Here is a 22,824-nt window from a genome sequence, read left to right as displayed (position 1 = left end):
AACATATACTACAGCGCTGTCACCTCATCCGCGGGATCATTGATCGAGGTGAAGTGAGGATTTGAAAGGTGCACATGGATTTGAATGTTGCTAATTCGTTGACGAAGCCTCTTCCACAACCAAAGCATGAGGCGCACACCAGATCTATGGGTATTAGATACTTACATCAGTGATCCTAGTGTGAGTGGGAGACTTGTGTTATGAATATGTTTATGTACTATTGAATAACGTGTTATTTGTTCCTTGAGTAACTATCATTTACATTGATTAACAAGTATGTGACTGGTTCGTGGAACTCTTTGTTGATTATGATATTATTCTAAATGATACCTAGTCTATATCATTATGTGGGATTGTAATTGTGGAAGAACCACACAAATTAACCCAGCTAAGTGTGCCAAACATCACCTCAAATGCTAATAGACACTTTAATCGAATCAAAATGGTAGCCTGTTGGGTTTCACCCGATATAACCACGTATTTCCGATCGAAACAAGCATACAACACTCGCACAAAGACAAGCCAAAGATTACAACAAACTAGATAACATATTACAGAGGTCCCAATTTAATTTATTACAAACCAAGTGTTCAAAAGCATGAGTAGTTAAAAGTTCAAAGCAGCGGAAAACGAAAATGATAGTTCTAACGATGATACATAATATCATGGTGAAGCCTTCCATGATATCACTCACCACGATCCTTGCCCACTGAGGACGGGTCCCACTCAACCGTCCATCTCAGAGGGAGCTGGCATGGCCAAGTCACATTAGCAACCATGTCATCAACAGCAACATTACCTGAAAACATAGCCATGAGCAAGGATGAGTATACTAATACTCCGCAAGACTTACTCGTCAGGTGGTATCTAAAATGGATCCTCACTTTCAAGTTTTAGCATCAAGTTCTAGTTGATTAACCATTCTAGGTAAGCACCTATTCTAAGCAAGCATGGTAGAACAAGCAATTTAATCAAGTATCAATATTAATCATCATCCTTTGTTCCTCTTCTTACTTAGCGCAGAAAGACGGTCAAGTAGTCCCAAACTGTGAGAAGCAGATGTTTCGAATTGAATTTCTTAACCTTGCAAGGTGGACCTAAACACACGACATATGCGTACCCCGACGGTTCACATATATCAACCGTCCCCATCGAGCCCCGGCACGTGTCCAGGTCCCACTTCCCTTGGATACAAGGCCCCACCGGTCTCGGAATGACGTCGTATTGAGGCTGCACTTGTACCCACATGATGCATCAAGGGAACCCAGTTCCACAGAGAGCGGGGAGTATGTCCACGTCCCGGTTCAATTAGGTACTAGGCTTCCCGATCCCATACTTAGTATGTGTTTAGTACGTTCAAACACTTGACCACAACTCTAGCACATTTCGACCTTAGCAGTTTTCCTCTAAACAAACAGGGCATCCACCATTTCAGAATATATTACCAAGCCCTATCTATCAACCTTATGATTCCAACATAAGTAAACAGGCAACTCCTATAACTCGCGAGTTATAGGAAATCACTCGACTTTTACTGTGTCCCTATTTAGCATAGAAACTACGCAACTTAACATGCTAGTATTCAAGTCATGGTACTAGGAGCATGCAACTAAGGTTTCAAGCAACTCCTATGAACTTAATGTACAAACATAAGTAACATAAGTATTGCATAATTTGGAAACTAGGGTTATGCTCCGAGGCTTGCCTTCTTGTCCTATGTTAGCCTGGAGCTCTTCCGGAGCTTGGCTCGAGTCTTGGGTCGTCTCGATCAGGTTCAACGCAGCAGCAGAGTGTTCCTCTTAACCTTCCGGAATCAACTCGTAGCTAGGTACCGTTAGCAATGTTAGCTTCTACACGAGATGCATATGCATAAGATTTCATTCATAAGCTTTCAGGATGTAGATTGCACTTCGTTAATTCTTGCAAAAAGCATAGGTTGCATTTTCGATCACATTCACGTAGACAAGTTTAGACACCTTTCTTTCTTTTTGGCCATATTCACCTAGACAAGTTTGTAACAATTATTTTCTTCGCAAAACAAGGTTGGTTGTGAAGAAAACATGGATTTTATTTTGATGGTGATTGTGTACACATATAAGATTCTTAGAAACTTAGTATTCATAAAACAAAAGGTGGTGTCATGTGGTATTGTTTAGCCATCTTTTTCAGAGTGATCATGTTTTGATGAAAAGCATAATGAATCATCTGTTAGTCTACCCTTCCTAGTAGCAATTATTATTAATAATTGAACTAGCTTCTAAACAAGAATAAATGTTTCAGGAAGCGTCTGTTATGATATGAATATGAAATTTTTACAGGAGCTTGCCCCCTACATAAGATATTTACTGTAAAAATTTGAGATAGATTTGACACTCACAGGGTTTAGTAAAAATCAAACAGTGTTAAAATGCAAAACATGAAGAATATTTTTAACTAGAGTTCATCATTAGTTTAGTTCCACAAATTTCACAGAAGGGTTACCAACACTAACATATGCTACTGTGAAATTTTCAAGATTATATGAGCATGGGAAATATTTGTTGCACAATAAGGAGATTAAACAACATGTATTTCCTTAAGCAATGAAAAAAACTTATTTCACAGGAACAAGTGTTTTAGCTAGTCAGATATGGACATAAAAAATCTAACAAAATTTATTTTGCATTTTTATCAATTTCCTACTAATTATCATGCAAATAATAAGATTAAGATAACAATTAGGCATTTGAACTTAAAATAGTATGAACATCATGGATTCCATGAACACAAGTTACGGATCCAAAACATGCATCTTAAAAGGAAGCTAATAAAATTGGTTTCACAATTTTTAGAGCATCCTATGATTTATCAAGCATTTTATGTCTTGTAGACAAAATAAATCATAGCACTAGATTCAGGACAGTAACATGCTCATGAACATTTTTGAAATAACTAGATATCATAAGGAACTCAACAAAACAAGTTTCACATTTTATCATTTTCTACAATTTCCTAGACATTTTCCAAGTTTGACCCATTTAAATCAATTTTAAACCAAAAAGGAAAAATAGGTTTCGTGATTAGGCCCTTAGATCTTTTGAAGCTTCACAACAAGGCCCTTGCATTTGACGCCTAAGACCCTGGAACTACTTTCAGCCTTGCAATGTGATCCTTTGCGCCAGCCAGTGGCATGGCGGCGCAAATCTGGCGAGGTCTAGCCATGAGGGCGTGTGCTACGGGCGCGAATGTAACGAGGAGCTCACCGGTGGTCTTTGGGCTATAGGAGTCGAGGGCGGAGGAGGTCCCGCGAGAGGGGCTCCACGGTGATGCGTCAGGCATAGCGAGGGTGCTCCAACTTCGGCAAAGCCGGAAGCGGAGATGGCCGAGGAAGGGGCTAGGAAGGTGGAGTGTGGCTCGGAGGTAGGAGCTCAATAGGTGGCAGTAACAGCGACGGCGGAGCTCGGGTGCAGGGGTGAAAGGCTGGCGCCGGCGAGCCTGGGCATGGCCCTTTTATAGCGGCAAAGCGGCCGGAGGATAAGGAGATGCTCGGGCGCTCCTTCTCGCGCATTGGTGTAGACAGCGGTGCTCAGGCAGTAGCAGTAGGAGGGGGCGGCGTGCGACTGGCTGGTAGGGCGCATGGTGCACCGGCGTGTTGTGGCCCACAGACCGGGGTTGCCCAGGCGAGATAAGGCGTGCCCGGGGGAGATTACGTGCGCAGTCGGTTGGGCAGCACGACGCTCCTGCTATCTCATCACCAGTGGCGGTTGGGCGTCGGCATGTTCGCTGCGCGTGGTGACTGCGCTCCGAGCGCACGTGCATTCGCGTGTGGCGCGCGAAGACAAGATCTTTGTGTCGTTCAACTGTTTGAACTAAATGATCAAAACTTCAAATATAAAAGTTTGAGTTTTAAATTGTGGACTCCAACTTCTACAAAGGCTGATGGGTGAAAATTGCAACAGATTTGGAGATAAAACAGTGTAAACTTTGGTAGAACGCTGGGCAAAGATGATTTGAATTTGACTTGCATTTGACCCAACTTTGACCCAGTTTTTGAATGCCTTCCACTCAAAATCAGAGAAAGTGCAAATTATGAAAGTTATTCCAATTAAAAGGTTATACAACTTTTATATTGGCCAAACTTTGAGTTCTTATATAAAAAATCTATTTTTATTTCCTACCTAATTGAGTGCCATTTAGGGGGTGTTTTTAACACTTAGATAAATTTGAAGTGTTTTTGAATTTGACACTTGGGAAATTTGATTTGTTTCTAATCTATTTATTAATTTCTCTCAATTTATCCTTTTAATCATTAGGGATGTCATAGTAATGATATGGACTAGTACATGTATTAATTGATGATCATGTTTCACGGATCAAGGATATGGAGATCAGATTAATAATGTGAACACATGTTAGTGAACATGGTATTGGATTGACCTACCTCGAGACATTGCTGGGATTGTTATTTTGTATGTGCCATCAGTTGGTCTCAAGTGGTACACCGACTAGATCCTTAGACCTGAGATCACCATTGTTTCTCACTATGTGTAGTGGTGCACTTTGGGACTTCCAAATGCTACTCCGTAACTAGGTAGTCATAAAAGTATTCTATGGGTGTATCATGAAACATGGAATGGGATGTGAGTGGATCAAGATGGAATTTGCCCCTCCTAAATAACAAGAGAGATATCTCTGGGACCCTCGAGATAGTTGGATTAGAAAGTGCATGGCCATGCCAATATGATTAAGGAGTTAATTACGAGGACTAAAGGTTAGTCATGAATTGAATCCACTGTTTGATTGAGTGAATGGTCGAGCTATCACAAGGGTGGCACGTATCTCACCTTGAGCTTGATTGGTATCCTGTGGCAAAGGGATTAGTATGCGAATGAATGTACCTAGGTTCGGCCGATAAAGATCTTTATATACATTCGGGAGTCAGTATGTCCTACTAGGTACCACTGCTGACTTGTGGTTTGGAAATGGTTTCCGTTCACGACCGTTTGCACATGAACCTAACGGATCACACACTTAAGGGATTTGAATATTGGAAAACCTTGCCTATGTGATTGTCTCTAGTGATAGTGGTAGATTGTTGGTGATGTGCCCAAGAGTCAATCATAACAATTTGGACTAAAGGCCCACGGGATAATTGATCCATGAGGGATTAGGGTAACTAATGGGCCTTTAGCCTAGAAGCCCATTAGTGTGCTCTATAAATATGAAGGGAGGGGCTAAGGGTAGACAAATCCCACCGTGCCACAACCCTAGCCGCCATCACCTCTCGGCCTGACCCCGAGACCCCTGCTGAGCACGCGGTGCTAGCACACTGGTGCACGACATTCCTTTCCCATACGTGTGGACTCCGTGGAGGTGATGCTGTTGCTGTGTTGATCGGCTACGAGGCGCGAGGTGGCTGCTGGTGCAAGGACGAGGAGGAGACGATCGTGATCTGACTATTTCTCTACACCGACGCGCATCTATGTTTGATCGGCCGCTCCAACTCTCTGCTGCTCTGCACGTCTAGTGGCAACGATGTATGACTCCTTTACTCACAAGTTTTATGGGTCATGCGGTAGATATATGCTAGAGCAGCCTACCCATTTCCCTTCAATATATACCATCTGCATTGGTTAGCGCAGAGAGTTATCATTTTTATTTGATCGGTTTGCTCCAATTTAAGTGCGTGCAAGTACCTTAGTGCCCATTTTATAACTTCTTTGGTAAACATGCTCCTCCTGCAACATGGACCAAGCTATGACCGACGCCAATAATGGATCAAAACATACTCCTTCCGTCTATTAAAAAACTGCAGTTGTTAGTTTTATTTTAAGTCAAGTCATATTAAGTTTAATCAAATTTATATGAAAATTATAAATAGTTATGATACCAAATAAGTATAATTTGATTTATTGTGAAATATATTTTATAGTGTACCTGTTTGGTGTCATAAGGTTGATACCCTCCTCTGTAAACTTGGTTAAAGTTAAAATAGTTTAACTTAGGACAATATCAAAAATTGGGATAGTGAGTATATAATTAACATATTAATCCTTAGAGGTAACTTATTACACTACACCAGATTTGATTTGTGCTGGCACAGGCAATTTAGTGTGCTAGCGAGTGTGATTGGTACCCGCCAGCACAAAGCTTCGTTGGGTCGGCGGGGAAGCACCCTCCAGCATAGAAGCCATTGTGCTGGTGAGCGATCCAAGCACCCGCCAGCACAGATGCACCCCATTTGTGCTGGCAGTTGACTTATGTCGCCCGCCAGCGCAGAAGCCACCGTGCTTGCAGGCGACCTAAGAGCCCGCCAGCACAGATCTCACCCATTTATGGCTGCGGGCATCTTCTTTCCAAGCCAACCTTCCATTTGGAGCTTGCCCGAGAGAAGCTTGGGAAAAGTTCCAAAAATACCAAATCTTAGGGGGAAGGTTTTGCTCTTGATTTCTTTGGAGGAGGTGGCTATATAAGGTGAGTTTGTGCTCTTCCAGCCTTCTTTTTCAACTTCTATCCATTATTTCTAGCTTCATTAGGTTGTCACCTAGATCTAGATCTAGACCTAGAAGAGAGAGGAGGGACGAGAGAGAAAATAAGAGAAATAGATTATTGTTAAAATAAAATTCTATAGTCATATTATAACCATTACAATCCTATGTTTATCATTTTAATGTAATATAGAATTAAGTTTGATTATATTTTTCCTACTTATTAATTAATACATCCATAGTTTTCATTAATGAAGTTGATTGAATTAATATATAATTGAGTTTGATTTTTTTCCTTCTTCTTATTAATTATTACATCCATGGTTTAATTGAGTCTCGTTTAAGGAGATATAGAATTGATTTTTATTATATTTCTTCCTACTTATTAGTTACGATATCCTTAGTTTTAATTAATGAAGTTGATTGAATTAATATATAATTGAGTTTGAATTTTTTCCTTTTTCTTATTAATTATTACATCCATGGTTTAATTGAGTTTCATTTAGGGTAATATAGATTTATTTTTTATTATATTTCATCCTACTTATTAGTTACTACATCCATAATTTAATTTAGTTTATAGAATTGCGACCCATAGCTCATTAAATTAGCTAATATAACATAGAATTGTTGTCATAGATTGTTAAAGATGGACCATAGAGCATGGATGTATGGCTTACGGAGACATGCACATACTTTCATGTCAGAGGTATCAAAGTTTGTGGAGACTGCGAAGAAGCACGCTCGCATTTGCAAGACATAGCAAATACGTTGCCTGTGTTTTGACTGTAGCAACAATATTGTATGGGAGGATACTGATGTCATCAAGAGACATTTGATAAAGTGAGGTTTTGTGGGTGTATACATAATTTGGTCCCACCGTGGTGAGGCAGGAGGAACTTTCAACAACACAGACATCAATACTGCCTGTGATGAAGTGGGTGGTGATGATGCAAGAAGAAATGATCATGTTGTGAATAAATGATGATGATTATGACCGTGGAGATCAAAATGGTGATCAAACAGATGCACATGTGGAACCACAGGTGAACGAGGAACGGGATGTTGATATGGAGGACATGTTGCGCCACATTGAACCAGAAGTGTTGCTAGGGAGTGCTAAAGGGTTAGAGAATTTTGAGACACTCAAGAAGGCAGCAAAGGACTGTATGTATGTGGGATGTGGGAAGGAGTGGATAGTGTTGCGTTTCATCCTTCATCTTCTGATCCTGAAGGCTAAATTCGGCTGGTTAGACAATAGTTTCATTGATCTCCTTATTCTGCTGAGCAATTTGCTCTCGAATCCTAAATTTGTGCCAAAAAACACATATGAAGCAAAGAATACACGCGTGCAGGAACCATTGCATATTGTACTGCGGTGAGTACATGGTATGGAGAAGTGTCCGAATTGCGATGCTAGCCGTTACAAAAGTAATGTCGATTTCTGTGAAGACTGTGTCGGTTCCTCCATCAGCAAATAAGAAGAAGAAGGTTGTAAAAAAAAGTGTTGGTGCTCAAGTGGAGGATGAGTCCTATATAGGTACTGACATGATGACTCAGCACAGAGTCCCTGCCTTGGTGATTTGGTACTTGCCGATGGTGGACCATCTGAAGCATTTGTTCTCAAACCTAAAGACCACTGAAATGATGACTTGGCATGCTGATCACCCAATAAAGGATGACGGAAAGCTTTGACATCCTTCTAATGCTCGCCAGTGTTGGACCTTCGATGCTAATCATCCAGAGTTTTTAGATGAAAAAGGAATGTACGGTTCACGTTGAGTACAGACGGCACGAATCTGTTTGGTGAAAGAAGTAGCATGCACAGCACATGGCCAGTGCTGATGACCATATACAACCTTCTCTCATGGCTATGTCACAAGAGAAAGTTCCTTTTGTTAACCATTCTCATACAAGGCCCGACGCAACCTGGCATCGTCAAAGATGTTTTCCTTGAGCCATTGATGGAAGATATGCAAAAGCTTTGGGAAGATGGGGTTCGAATGTGGGATGAGTACAGACATGAGCACTTCACACTAAGGGCCATTATCTTTGTTAGCATTAATGATTATCCCATCCTATTTGCTCTGACAGGTCAGGTAAAAGTTAAGACAACATGCGTAGTTTGCTTGGATGGAACATTATATGTGTACCTTAAGGGATCTATGAAGACAGTGTTCATGCAGCACAGGCGCTTCTTATTGAAGACGCACAAATACCGTAGGATGAAGAACGTTTTCAATAGCACCAATGAGAATGATTTTGCTCCAAAACCGGCTATGGGTAAAATAGTATTTGAAATGTGCGAGAAGGTCAAGTTCAAAGCCGGTAAGAAGTCATTAGATGGTGCTGATAATTTGAAAAGGGGAAGGAAGCAGGCTGAAACTGCAGATGCTGCAAATGTGCCATTTAACAAGATGTCTATTTTCTTTAAGTATTTGCCATACTAGCGAAAGCTAGCAGTGCGCTATGCCATTGATGGGATGCATCTTCAGAAGAATGTGTTCGATAGCACCATCGGATTCTTGGGCTTATCAGGCAAGGCAAAGGATAAACTAAAATCACGTAAGGATCTTGTTGACCTTCAAATCAGGCCAGAGCTCCACCCGTAAGAACTTCCTAATGGTAAGCATTACTGTGGCGGAACCGCCCGTATTAACTTAGCTAAAGCACAATTAATTCGCCTGACACGCGACCATATGCTTTAATCAAGTTAACTCGGCAGTTCGTCGGATTTTATCCGATAAAACCACTACACAGGACCGAAGTAGTAGACCTCGCATGAAGGTGAGTGGTTCCAGAGAATACAACAGACCACCCACAAACTAACAAGTTCCATAATTTATTACAACCCTGTTTCGAAAATCCGAGTTTTACAGAGTTCTTAAGCAGCGGAAAAGATAAACCACGAAAGCTAGCGCCGTGGTCGGATGTCACTAATGAGGCCGATCCGGACATCACTGATCCCTATCCTTGCCGTCCGAGGAGGGATCCCACTCGACTGTCCACCCATGAGGAAGCTGGGGAGGCCAAGTGCCACAAGCGGCAAACTCGAGAGCTTCAACATCACCTGAAAGATGTGCCACAAGCAAGGCTGAGCTACTAAGCTCAACAAGACTTAACCGACTGGTGGGAAACTACTCCACCAACTTCTAGACATGCAAGGCTCTTTGGCTGAAGGGTTTGTTTTGCCAAAAGTGACTACAATAGGTCCTTACTTTCAATATTTCAGCTCAGTTTCTAAGTTCATTAACCGATCTACATTAGCAACTTATGCTAAACAAACATAGTTTCCGAACAATTTAAAGAACAAGCATCAAGGTTCACATCATCATCATGTTCCATCTTTACTCAGTGTAGCATAGTGATCAAGCAGTCCCAATCTGTGAGAGGCAGACGAATCGATTCAAATTTCTTAACCATGCATGGCGAACATAATCTCACGACATCCGCGCACCACAGAGGGTCGCTTCCTGTGTCGGTCGTCCCCATCAATTCCCAGACGCGTGTCAGGTCCAAACTTTCCTTGGCATGCAATGCTCCACAGTCCTGACCTCTTGTCGTAATGTGACCGCACTTGCACCCACATGATGCACCATGGGAACCTCGTTCCAGGGACAACAGGGGTATAAGCCACGCCCTAGTTCAATCAGGTATTAGGCTTCCCTATCCCATACTAGGTATGAGGTTAGTACTTTCAAACACTTGATCACGAACACCAACACTTTCCGACCTTAACCGATTTCATGTAGACAGACGGGGCAATCCACCGACCCCCAAAATAGTTCACAAGGCCCTGCCCCGTCCACCATCCTTATAGTTGTAACAAAAAGGAGAACAGGCAACTCCTATAACTCGCGAGTGACAGGGAATCACTCGACTTTTACCGAGTCCTGTTAAGCACTGCAACTGCTCGGCCTATCATACTAGTGTTCAGATCAAGGGAACTAAGTCATGCATCTATGGTTTCAAACAATTCCTATGACGTAAATGCACATACATACAAATGAAGGCATGCACAAGTTTAGAAAGACTGGGTTACGCTCTGGGGCTTGCCTTCAAGCGGGGTGGAAGCAAACTGATCTTCGGCGCTCTCGACTTCAGCTCCTGTAGGCGGCAGCTCGGCTACAACTCCGTCTTGTGGCACCGGGTGCAGCTCGTAGGTGCCGTCAGCGAGGTTTAGCTCTACACGGAATGCAAATGCAAAGGTTAAGACACCTAGATGGTTATTTGACAACGCTTGCAAGAGTTATCCCAGAAGCTGTAGTAAAACTATAGGAAAGGTGTGAAACTCATTTCATTAGATTCTACTCAGAAAGAGGATTCCAACACAAGTGATTTCACATTTTTCCAAGTTTTCCTCAATTTAAGATGAATTTCTCAAGCTTCTGTTGATTTAGAACAAGATAAAGGAGTCGGATTGGGAAAAACTTACGATCTAACCCTTAGACCTAAGGAATAACTGTACCGGGGTCCTCAGACTTAACACAGAGAAGTCCCCAAAATTTTACACAGATACCCTTGGTCAAAAGAAAAAGATACATTAGAGCCCTTGGCGAGGCGGACAAGGGTCAAGCGAGCTGGAAGGGGTCGGGCGAAACGGAAAGGGGTCGGGTGAGACAGACAGGGGTCGGCAGCTTACCTTTGGGCCTACTGACGAAGTCTTGGGCTCGGAAGAAGCAAGCTCAGGCGGAACGTTGAATGGCGTTTAAGGTTCGGGCGGTGGCGAGGTCTGGCGGTGCTCCGGTGGCGGCGGTGCTTCTTGTGGGCAACAAGCATGCTCTACCACAGTGCGCAGAAGGCGAAGCGGCTGGCAGGGTGTTGGCGGAAGGGGAGCTCCACAGAGAGCTCAGGCGGCAGCACTTGCGCATGAAGCAGAGGAGTGTGCGGCGGCGAGTGCGATGGAGAAGAACCAGCAAGCAAGGGCGGCGAGGGCGGTGGTGGCAAAGGGAACTCCGATAAGAGGCTTCGATACTCTTTTTATAGGTGCGTGGGAGTGAAAGAGTTCGAGCTGCGCGAGGATAAGATCGAGAGAGAAGAGGAGTGCTCTGCTGCGGTGGTGATTGGACGGCGTCTCCATTGGCCGGCGAAGCGGAGCTCCGGGAACAGGATATTACGGCATTGGGAAAGGAAGACAGTGCTAGGCAGGTGCAGTTTTGCCAGATGGAAGGACTGGTGAGGTCGAGTGCGTCTCTGGTCGCGTCAAGCGACGGATTGGGTGCGGCGACTCGGCCAGCGTGCGGCAGGAAGGAGGGAAGGGCACTCTAGGCGAGGGCGCTGCAGGCGAGGTGACAGGGCGACCGGCGACGCTATCAAGCGCGGAACCAGTGGCTTTGCCGTGGCACGCTACTAGCGAGGCGGGGAAAAGAGTTGTCATTGCTGGCGCAGTGGTTGGCGAAGGCGGTATCGTCGCGGGGCGCGCGCGTGGGCAGCGCGACTGAGGTATGACGGAAAAGCCGGAAGGCGTTGGGGCGCGGTCGGGGATCCTGGTGAAGAGATGCGCGCGGGAGGCGAGACGGACTGGCACGACAACGGCCAATCTTCGGTCGCAGCGGTGGCAGGGCGCCTGGCACGGCTGGTGAGATCTCGGGCGAGACGGGACGGGGTGGAAAAGCCCGCAGGGCGCTTCGGCGTGCGATTGGGGAAGAGGCGCGCTGATCCATCGTGTCGCGGCCGGCGGCTGGGTAAGTCGGTGCTCGCCGGTGAGGTTATGCCACGCGGCGGAGGGGCTCTGAGACAGGACGCACGCGCGCTCTGGCGTGCTTGGCCCGAGAGATCCGCGGAACCCTTTGCTAGATCCATCTTCCAGCCTCTTGATCTCCCGGTTCCCAAACTACACCACTTGACTCCCTTAACAAGAGTTGTAGAACACCAGCCAGTGTCCCACTGAACAAAGTTGTAGCAGGGGCTTCGTTTTCCAACTTCTACCAAAGGATTCTGGGTGTTCAGCTCATCTTTCTAAGGATAAACCCTCCCTAAGGCGCTAGGTTGGGCTGAAAACCAGACTAAGTCAGTATAGCTCAAGAAAAGCTGAGTCGACCGGATTAGGGAGCTTGTCTTAAGATTAAGCTCGGCTGATTTAAATCTAGGTCATTACAATCACCTTCCCCCAGCTAGCTACAACTTAACACCAGATGAGAGATTGGCTATGTGCAAGTGCTTGCGCGAGTTGAAACTGCCGATCGGATTCTCTTGAAACATCCAGTCACTAGTCTCATTGAAGGACATGATGCTTGCCAGCTATAACTCTCATGATTGCCATGTGATGATCATAGTTTTTCTTACTATTATGATCCAGACTATCAAACCAGTATTTGTAAAGATGGTTATCACACGGATGTGTTACTTCTTCAATGTGATTTCGCAGAAAGTGATTGATTGTGTCGAGTTGGCTAGGCTTCAACTGTTTGTGTCAGAAACTCAGGCCCGGCTCGAGATGTGCTTCTCTTCATCCTTTTTCAATATCATAGAACATCTCATGGTCCACATGGTCCAGCAAATAACTGAACTAGAGCTATGTACTTCTATCAGATGTGGACATATGAACGATTCATTTCGACTCTCAATGAATATATGTGAAACAAGGCCTTTCCAGAGGGTAGTATGATCAAGAGCTACCGTACAGAAGAGAATGTTGATTGCTGCATAGATTACATAAAAGATAAGAGAGCTATTAGTTTACCGGAATCTCGACACGAGGGTAGATTGTCCGAGAGAGGTACCATTGGAATGAAAAGATTCATAGACGAGGACAACCAACAATTGGAGAAAGCGCATTCAAGCGTTCTACAACAGCTCGCAATAGTGGAGCCCTTCATCGAGCAACACCTAAATGAGGTCGGTGGACAAAGTAATGGTCGCTCGGACGATTGGATCATCAAAGAGCAAAAGCGTCGTTTCCCATCATGATTGAAGGACCATGAGCAACTATTTGAAGGAAATTCCACAAACGAAGTAACATTGACCAGGTTGGCATCTGGGTCATCAAACAATGTCACCTCGTGGCAAGCATATGAAATTAATGGATACACATTTTATACCACCGCAAAGGACAACAAAAGTGTGGCGTACCAAAATAGTGGTGTTTGCATAGAGGCAATTGATATATCTGGACATAACATAACTTACTACGGTTTCATAGAGGAAATATGGGAACTTAATTATGGAGAGAATATCCAAATCCCCATCTTCCGGTGCCAATGGGTCAAACACCTGAATGGCGTTACAGATGAAGATTATGGGTTGACACTTGTAGATCTAGCCAATGTAGGTTACAAAGATGACCTATGGATACTCGCTGAGCGTGTCGCACAGGTATTCTACATAACTGACCCTATGAATGCAAAGAAGCACATTGCCATCTCTGGAAAACAAAGGATCCTTGGAGTTGAAGGTGTAGTGGACATTGAGGATTACAATCAATATGACGAATTGGACCTATTCAAAGACAATGAATGAAGAATCAAACATGTTGAAGCAAGCATTGATAAATCTATGAAGCCATGGTTACGTACTAACTGTGAAGGAAGAATCATTAAAGGACTAATAAACATTTCTTATTAGTTATGCTGTAAGACTTATTAATTATCTTGTAAGACATTATTAATATGGATTAGACTTTATTATCTTGTAACTTACCGCTAGCATAACAAAAGGGTAGGGGTACATCCATGCCACATTACAATATAACCAGTTCTGATAATAGTGCAAGTTTTTACATCAATACTTAAAGGTCCTAGAGAGAACAAGTTCAAATGCATAAGAAAAGGGGAGGGGTATAACCATGCATGTTACATATTACATACGCCGGCTCGATTCCTTAGATATGGAACATAGTTAAGGTCTCCAATTGTCTGGCCTAAAACTTCATCAAAATAAGTTAGAGCACAGAGGAGTGCACTCTCCTTCGCTTCCCATGGATGACCACATACACTACTATAAATCTCAAACAATGGAGACGTTAATTGATGTGGCCTATAGAAAGTAAGATGAGCCTGGAACTTCAAATCTGGGGTGAACATCGGGTTTCCACCCATGTAAGTCAAATCAAACTTTTTCAAGACTTGATCCTGAATCGCACGAAAGCTCACTTCCTCAATGGTAGTACCATTTATATCCTATAAAAGATGATTATAACATGATGAAAGTTAAAAGATGTAACATAACTAAAGTTAAAAGAATGATAAAAGAATGTTCCATACCATGTCATTAAGCTGAGAAAGCCTCTCAGCAGTCACAATCACATTCCCTTTGCCCTCCTCGAGCTGCTTTATTCAAAAATATGGAAAGTCTAGCACAAAGTACCCATGATCCTAAATCTGCTGTAGGTAGGCCTCCATGACGGTCCTCTCAACAGTTACCGTATGTTGTGCTATTTTACCCCATGCGGCAATTGAAACCATCGAGGTGAAATCTGTATGTCGAATAAGTACTTGAAAAGATAGATGTACTCTTTTCAAATTATGTTCAACAACGTCCTCGATTTGCACTATAGGAGAAGTACCACCTAAAGCTTCGATAACATCTTTGAGCCATCTAATAGCTTCGATAAGCTAGATTGTATGTCATAAATTTAGAATTTATTCATGTGGAGTAACAAAATCAATTAAAAGAAGGAAAGAATATTACTATGTTAGGAATTGTTCCTCTGCTTCGATCGCCGAATGCAAGTCAATGGGGCTATCGAATTGAAGTCCTGAATGACTAGTGGGAGGATCATCGAGCCTGAACTGTCCCCTGCCACCTCCACGGCCGCTACCACCATGGGAAAAAGAACTTCCACTTGCCATAGTTAGCCTAAACTATCCACATAAAATTTACGAAATGCTCAGAATAAAAGATTATCCAAAATAATTGAAGAAATTTAGAATTGTTGGTTTACATCTCATGAACTTTATTATAAATAATTATAACATATTTATTATTATTTTGCAATTGTATGGAATAAAAGTGGAAAAAGGTAAGAACTTTTAATTTCTAACACAATCTCTATCTAAAAAAATATAGTGTGATCTACATATAAACTAATCATAACATATTTTTTATCATGTTGCAATTGCATGGAATCAAAATGGAAAAAGGTCACAATTCCTCTTAATTAATTTACTTGAACAAAATGGAAAAGAATGAAAAACACAAACAGTCGGGGAGGGGAGGTAGTGCGAAGGCGGCTGAGGAGGAGTTGAGCGGCAGCGGGCAGCAGGTGGCCCGGCGGATGACGCGTGGCAGCGGTGCTAAGGGACGAGAATAGCGGCGCTCGAGGGCCGCGGCAGAGTCAGCCAGGGAGGGGAGGCGGCGTGACGGTGGCCAGGGAGGAGGTGGAGCGGTGGTGGGGAGCAGTTGCCCTGATAGTTAGTGAATGTAAAAAATATAATTTTATACATAACACAAATGTTTTGACTAGTTAATTCACGTGTCACTACAAGTTGAAACACCTCATGAGTTATAGGGTGATTATTACTTGCACATCCATGTGGGAATGACGTACTGTTACACTATCTCAAAAATTGTCTTATTATTTTTGTCCATGTTGGTGCACTGGTAATGTGGTTACATACCAAATATCATGATTGTTGGACCAAAATTATATTTTATTAAAATTTAGTTAAATTGAAAAGTAAATGGATTTTCATGTTAAACCTTTGAAAAATGTCCATATTTAAGAAAATTTGATGATTTGAGATAAAAACTAAAATGTATGTTAACAAGAAAACACCAAATCCAAGAGGAAGGTGGATTGTGCCATTCCATCTAGGTTTACTTTAATTTTAATAAAATATAAATTTGTCAAACAATCATGATATTTCGCATGTAACCACTTTAGCAGTGCACCAACCTGGACCAAAAGTAATAACACAATTTTAAGATAGTATAACAGTACGTCTTTCCCAAATGGATATCCAAGTCATAATCACCCTATAACTTATGGGGTGTTTCAACCTATAGTGACATGTGAACTAACTAGTCAAAATATTTGTGTTATGTATGAAATTATATTTTTCACATTCACTATATAACATTTATGTTCAATTGTAGAAGTTTGAAATAATTTTGAAATTATTTATCAAGTATTTAAATTGGTTGAAAATTTGGTGAAAAGTCTATGCTTGCGGGCGCTAGTGCTGCCCGGCAGCATAGAAGCTCAGTGCTGCCAGGCGGCAGCAACACCTGCTAGCACAGAGGAAACCCATATAACCTGTGGCCAAGCACCAAAATTTCTAAGTCCTGGCATGAAATTTTCACTACGCTGTCAGGCTACCAAAATTTCATGCCGGAACCGCCGCCCTCAAGCTGCCGCCTGTCACCCAATCACCTCCTCGCCTCCCGGAGTGCTACTGCGGCCTCCTCCCCGATGCTACCTCCTCCTCGACGCTACCTCCGCTCACCCATGTGCCACCATCTGCCACCACCCCGTCTCTACCGCTGGCCACGCCCCCATCTCCACTGCCACCCTCCTCGACTCCACCTCCACTCACCTGTGCGCCGCCGCGCCTCCCGGAGCACCATCGCGGCCTCCTCCCCGACGTCGCCTGCTCCTCGACGCTGTCGTCCCTCACTCGTGCGCCGCCACGCCTACCGGAGCGCCACCACGGCCCCCTCCACGACACGTCCTCCTTTTCGACACCACTGCCACTCACCAGTGCGCCACCATCCACCACCACCCCGTATCCACCGCCGGCCGTAACCCCATCTCCACCGTGGGTCTACCTCTTCCTCTCCACCGCCGGCCCTCACCCGACCCGTGAGCTCAGACAGCAGGCCCCACCATTCCGCTCCTCCCCGATGTCGCCGGCCACCTCCCCGATGCCCGCCACCACTGCACCTCTGCTTCTCCCTGACGCCCAACGCTGGCGAACCTCCCTCCTTCCTGCCGCTCCGTGATGCCACGCCACCGCTCCTCCCCGACCGCCGGTGCGCCGCTCGTACCCAAGGTGCCGCTCGTCCTCGAGGCCCCCGCACCGCCGCTGCGCCTCCCGGAGGCCGCCGCGTTGCTGTTAGCCCTCCTCCCAAGCCGAAGCACCTCTTCCTCTCCCCGGGGCCACGCGGTTGGTTTTTTTTCATGCAAATATAATTACTAAATAACAAATTATTGTAGAAAAGAAAATTTAATAATAAATGTGGTGTTTAAATGAAATTGTGAAAGGAAAAGTTTGTTGTTGATATGCATAAATTTATGAATAATAAATATGTATAAATTGTGGAAGGAAAAGTTTGTAGTTGATATGCATAAATTCATAATTAATAAATATGTATAAATTGTGAATGCAAAAGTTTGTTGTTGATATGCATAAATTTATGAATAATAAAAATGTATAAATTTTGAAAGGAAAAATTTGTTGTTGATATGCATAAATTCATGAATAAAGAATATGTATAAATTGTGAAAGAAAAGGTTTGTTGTTGATATGCATAAATTCATGAATAATAAATATGTATAAATTGTGATTGGAAAAGTTTGGTGTACAAAGATTTATTGATATGCATAAATTCATGAACAATTTTTAATTGCAAGTATTACAATTTTGCATATTAAGAGCGATGGACCCACAATGAGAACAATGTTGAATCCTCCGAGGAGGATTCTGATTCTAATGATGATTGTGGATCATATTCTACTCCACCTGAGTACGAACCAAGCCCACCTTGGTCTCGTGGCGTCTAGATGAAGATGACCTTGAATACGATATAACCGTGGATCATCAGGTACCTGCATGCACATTCATATGCTAGCTAGTGATATGCTTGTTGTTCACATGAAGATGATAAACTCCAATTATTATTTTCTCGATAGAACGATGACCAATCCCCAGTTCATTCCCTGCCACGATGTCGTAGAACATCTACTCTGCATGAAGAGGAGGTAGATGCCTCTGCACCACAACCTTTGGCTACTATTGCTTCTAGTAGTAATCCAAAAAGCAAACATGGGAAACAAAGTTGAAACCAGATCCCTAAAAAAGTTATTCTCATAATAGAAGAGCTTGGTGCCAAAGGTGAGCCCATATTACCTGAGGGGATATCTGCTAGGTTTTAGAATATATGTGGAGCTATTGTTAGGGATAAATTGCAAACCCGGATCATGACTAGTAATTGGAAGAATGTGCCTACCACTACAAAGGATGTATTTGTCAGGGATAAATTGCAAACCCGGATCACGACTAGTAATTGGAAGAATGTGCCTACCACTACAAAGGATATATTGTGGGCCACATTGAAAGAAAGGTTCACTTTTCCTGAAGGTCAAGAGAAATTTGCAAGAAGCTAAGCTGAGGACCTCCTTGGGAGATGTTTTAGGAATTGGAGGTCTACTCGTAATAAAGAATATGTACAGAAAGGCATGAATGCTAGGGATGACTTCGGTAGGATTCCTCCAAAAATGTGGGAAGAGTTGAAACAATAGAACAACACGCAGGAAGCAAAAGCCCTAAGCGAAGAAAATACTGTGAAGGCTATGAAAGCTACCCAGAACCCCTATCACTTGAGTGCGGGAGGGTACGCTACCAAGATCGCTAAATGGAGGAGAGAGGAAGAAGAACTTAGGAGAGCTGGTTTACCGAATATGTTTGAAGGCTTGGATGAGCGCAGCAGGAATTGGGTACTAGCTCGAATTCCAAAAGTAACACCCGATGGCAAGGTTAAATTCAAACACCCAACAACAGACCAAATTTATGAGAGGTTGGAATAGCTCGCCGAGGCACAAAAAAAGGATCTTTTCAAGCCGGACAGGGAGAAAGATCAGCTAACCACCATGATTGGAACGGGGAGCACTATGGGCGTGTTCGAGGGATGTCATCAATATTGCCCTAGGGTAAAGCATTCCCCAATGACCAAGCAAGCTACAGGAAGAAGATGAGAGAAATCGCCAAGCAAGAGTTCATGGAGTTCTTTGCCAGCTAGCACATAGCAACAGTCGCTGACTCGACAATGTCCAATGGTCAACGAGTAGTGTTGCTTGCCCATACAGGATTCGTTGCTCCGAGTAGTGTTGGCTTCATTGCAAACGTGAGGTATCCCGTTGATGACATACAAGTGGGTACACCATGCAGGTTGGTTATACCTTATGGAAGGAAACAAAATAAGTTTCGAGAGGTCGCAAACGGCATGGCCATAATAGGTCATATGTTCCCAAAGGCACTCCCACCATAATACGCCCGGGTGCAAGTTGTTACGGTGTTGGATGAGTCGTGCAAGATAGACATCCCTAATGATGAGGGGATTGAGGTTCTCGGGGATGCGATGAACCAGTACATATTGTGGCATCGCCAAGATATCATTCTAAATAATGAATCGCCAGAAACCTCACAGTCGAGCCAAGAACTACCCCTTCTAGAATCAAATATTGACACAAAGTAGCCGACGCTGTCACATGTGCATGGAGCTACCAATGAGGAAGAGCAGCTAATGTTATCATGTGTCCGAGAAGCTCTCAATGAGGACGATGGGAGATCAACACTCCAATGCGAAGAACGAGTAGATGATTTAGAAGTTATTGATCCAAGGTCGCCTTCGTCGGCATCTCCACCTCCCTAGAGGCCAATGGTACCTCGTATTGTCAGCACATATAATCAAAAGGCTCCATCAACAGAAGTCAAAGTTTTTAAACATATTGAAGGAGAAGGCTTCATCTTCTGGGGAAAAATCTGTAACTTGCAGCGCCTCTCGGCAAAAGGAAAAGGATCAAAAGCTCAATTTCCTTGCATCAGATGAAGTCCCAATCAATTATGAGCATGGCAAACCATTCTTGTATCGGTGGGATCTGCTGGAGGGCCATGGGAACTATATAGGCTGCCTGGATAGATCATGAATGCAATGAAGCAAGGCATTCGAGCAATCATCGTGCATGTCCCAACTAAGGTTTTCATTGGCGTTCTCGATTACCAGAATGTGGTCGATTTCGAGGATTTGCATAGACTTTACCATCGACAACACATCGACATGAATCTCATTTTCGTATGGTGCTTCTAAGTCCACATGTACCGCATACACAAGTTTTAAATACATACGTATATATTTTATATGTCAAGTACCTGAGCGACCTATTCTGCAGGATGCAATCAAGGGAGGAAGAATTGACGAACGACAGGTTCAAGGTAGCGTACCTTGACCCAGCACGAATAAGCGAGTCAGAGCACAAGCTCAAAATGGAAGCAACATAGACACAAGCGAAGAAAAATGCTATAAAATTAAAAGCCCACAGAGATGAAATGCACAAAGTGTCAGTAACATTGCAAAAGTAATGAGGAAAAAGGCTGACAAGGACTGTATCATGGCTCCTTACAATTTTTAGTAAGCTAGCTAGTTTTAATTACTATATATATACTTGGTGCTATTTAATACAATCTATAATATAAATTACTTTAATATAATGCAGAGACCTCTGGATTTGCATCATTATTTTACCCAAACTAGGAGAAGTAGTGGACCTCGACTCAGCCAGCTTTAGTAGAGATAGGTACAAGAATTTCATAGTCATTATACAAAAGTAAGATATTCCTTGGCAGTATTTAAATGCATGTTGACACTCTATGCACCTAAGTTGTATTAATAACTCTTGTCTTTATATTCTCAAAGTGTGTACAAGCTTTACATACTAAAAGGCGGGGAGCACAATCCAAAAAGGAAGAAAGCTATGAAAATAATATACCATAGATTCATAAGAACATAAAAACTTGGTTTTTTTCATATAATGTAGACTTGTCATTAATAACAACTCATCATTTTTCTATTTGATTGCAGTGCTACAAGCAACCTCTCGATAGTGCACTATGCGGAGATTATGTGTGCGAGTATCTCAGAAATAATGGGAGGTACCGGACGAACCCTGAAGATGTAACTCTCTTATACACTGCCATGTGCTAACTTCCTAATGGTATTACATCCTAATCTTCTTTTACTGTATACCTGCAGATGCCTAGGATCGATAGTCATGATGCCCAGCTCGAAGACAAACAAATCAACAACATTTGTAGGGACATGGCGAGGTTCATCCTACGCAAGATTTATCATGAGGATGGAGCATTCTTTGATAAAGATTTCGTGTTGATGGCGTACGAGTGCACAAATCTTCGTAGATGGGCAGAGTAGTTTTAATATTAGCATGGCAAAGAATAGCTCTATTCCAAATGTTGGATTTTTAATAATGTGAATTATATATTATGTACGATGCAGTTTTAAATAATATGAATTATTTATTATTCAAGTATGTTATCACGTGGTTGGAGATACATATTTCAATTTGACGGCTAATAACTGGCAGGAAAAAGAAATTATAAATAACTCATGGGAAATAATAAATTGAATGGGAAAATACATATTCCTAACGGGTGGCATAAGCCCCCCACCAACACAAAAAGCATCTGTGCTGGCGGGTGATGTAACCATCTGCTAGCACATAAAGCATCTGTGCTGGCGGGTGGCTAATATTGCCCGCCAACACAGAGCGGTCTTTGTTGGCGGGCGAGCACCCGCCAGCATAGATGGCATTTGTGCTAGCTCAAGATTGCTGGCGAGTGCTTGGCCCGCTAGCACAGACCACCTGTAGCTGCCAGCACAAATAATTTTTTATGGTATAGTGTTACACCCTGTTCCATTCCAAGATAGCACGTTCCCGTACTATATCTGTCCTGAAATAATAGGGATTCTAGCTATGAACATGGGCAAGTGCTTGTCTAGGTGCACAGCCAGAATACTTATATGCCTGATATTTAGGGTGGAGATTGTACTTAATTAAGCCATGTTTGCTCTGAGAGAATGAGCAGCATTCATATCCTAGGTTAAATTTTATTAAGATTCATTCCTCAAAACAATGAGGTATGTAGTTGGCTCATAGAAGTATTACCTCTGTATTTTTTTACTTGACGCTTTTGACTTTTCACTGTCTTTAATATGACATGCTACTTGATTAATATTACTTTTGTCAGTTTAATTTCCAATAAGACATATCAGAAAATTATAATTTTATAAAAATATTTTCTAATTATTAAATCTAACGATATAATTATTGCTTAAGTGGCTAAACTCTAGAATGCTGGCTCAATCAAATTCTAGTGTACGAACAGATTTTTAATTTCCAACTACTAGGACGCAACGTGCAATCATATATAACAGGTGCATTTGGCATCAAAATCAACTTTTAGCACTAAAAATCAACTTTTTCCAAGACGAGGAATGTGGCCTTGGTACAACTACTGTTCTAGCTAGCTAACTTAATATTCTTGGCGGCTAACTAACTCAAGAGTCAAGTCACCTGTTTGTCTCCGCCGTGCGCGTTGACTGTAAGGTGTGGATCATAGTTAGCTGAATCATGTGGCCCTGTTTGTGCAGAGAGAGCACTAGGACCCAAATCCCGAGTTGTACA

At 42.8% G+C, this 22,824-nt stretch overlaps 1 pseudogene; it reads left to right on the top strand.

Annotated features, from left to right (window-relative positions):
• LOC111258332 overlaps nt 1-17,348 on the top strand; it is a 63,999-nt pseudogene extending 46,651 nt beyond the window's left edge.
• The last annotated feature ends 5,476 nt before the right edge of the window (nt 17,349-22,824 follow it).

The sequence above is a fragment of the Setaria italica genome, chromosome VIII (assembly GCF_000263155.2).
Source record: "Setaria italica strain Yugu1 chromosome VIII, Setaria_italica_v2.0, whole genome shotgun sequence".
NCBI classification, from domain to species: Eukaryota; Viridiplantae; Streptophyta; class Magnoliopsida; order Poales; family Poaceae; genus Setaria; species Setaria italica.
This window is presented reverse-complemented; position numbering and strand designations above follow the sequence as displayed.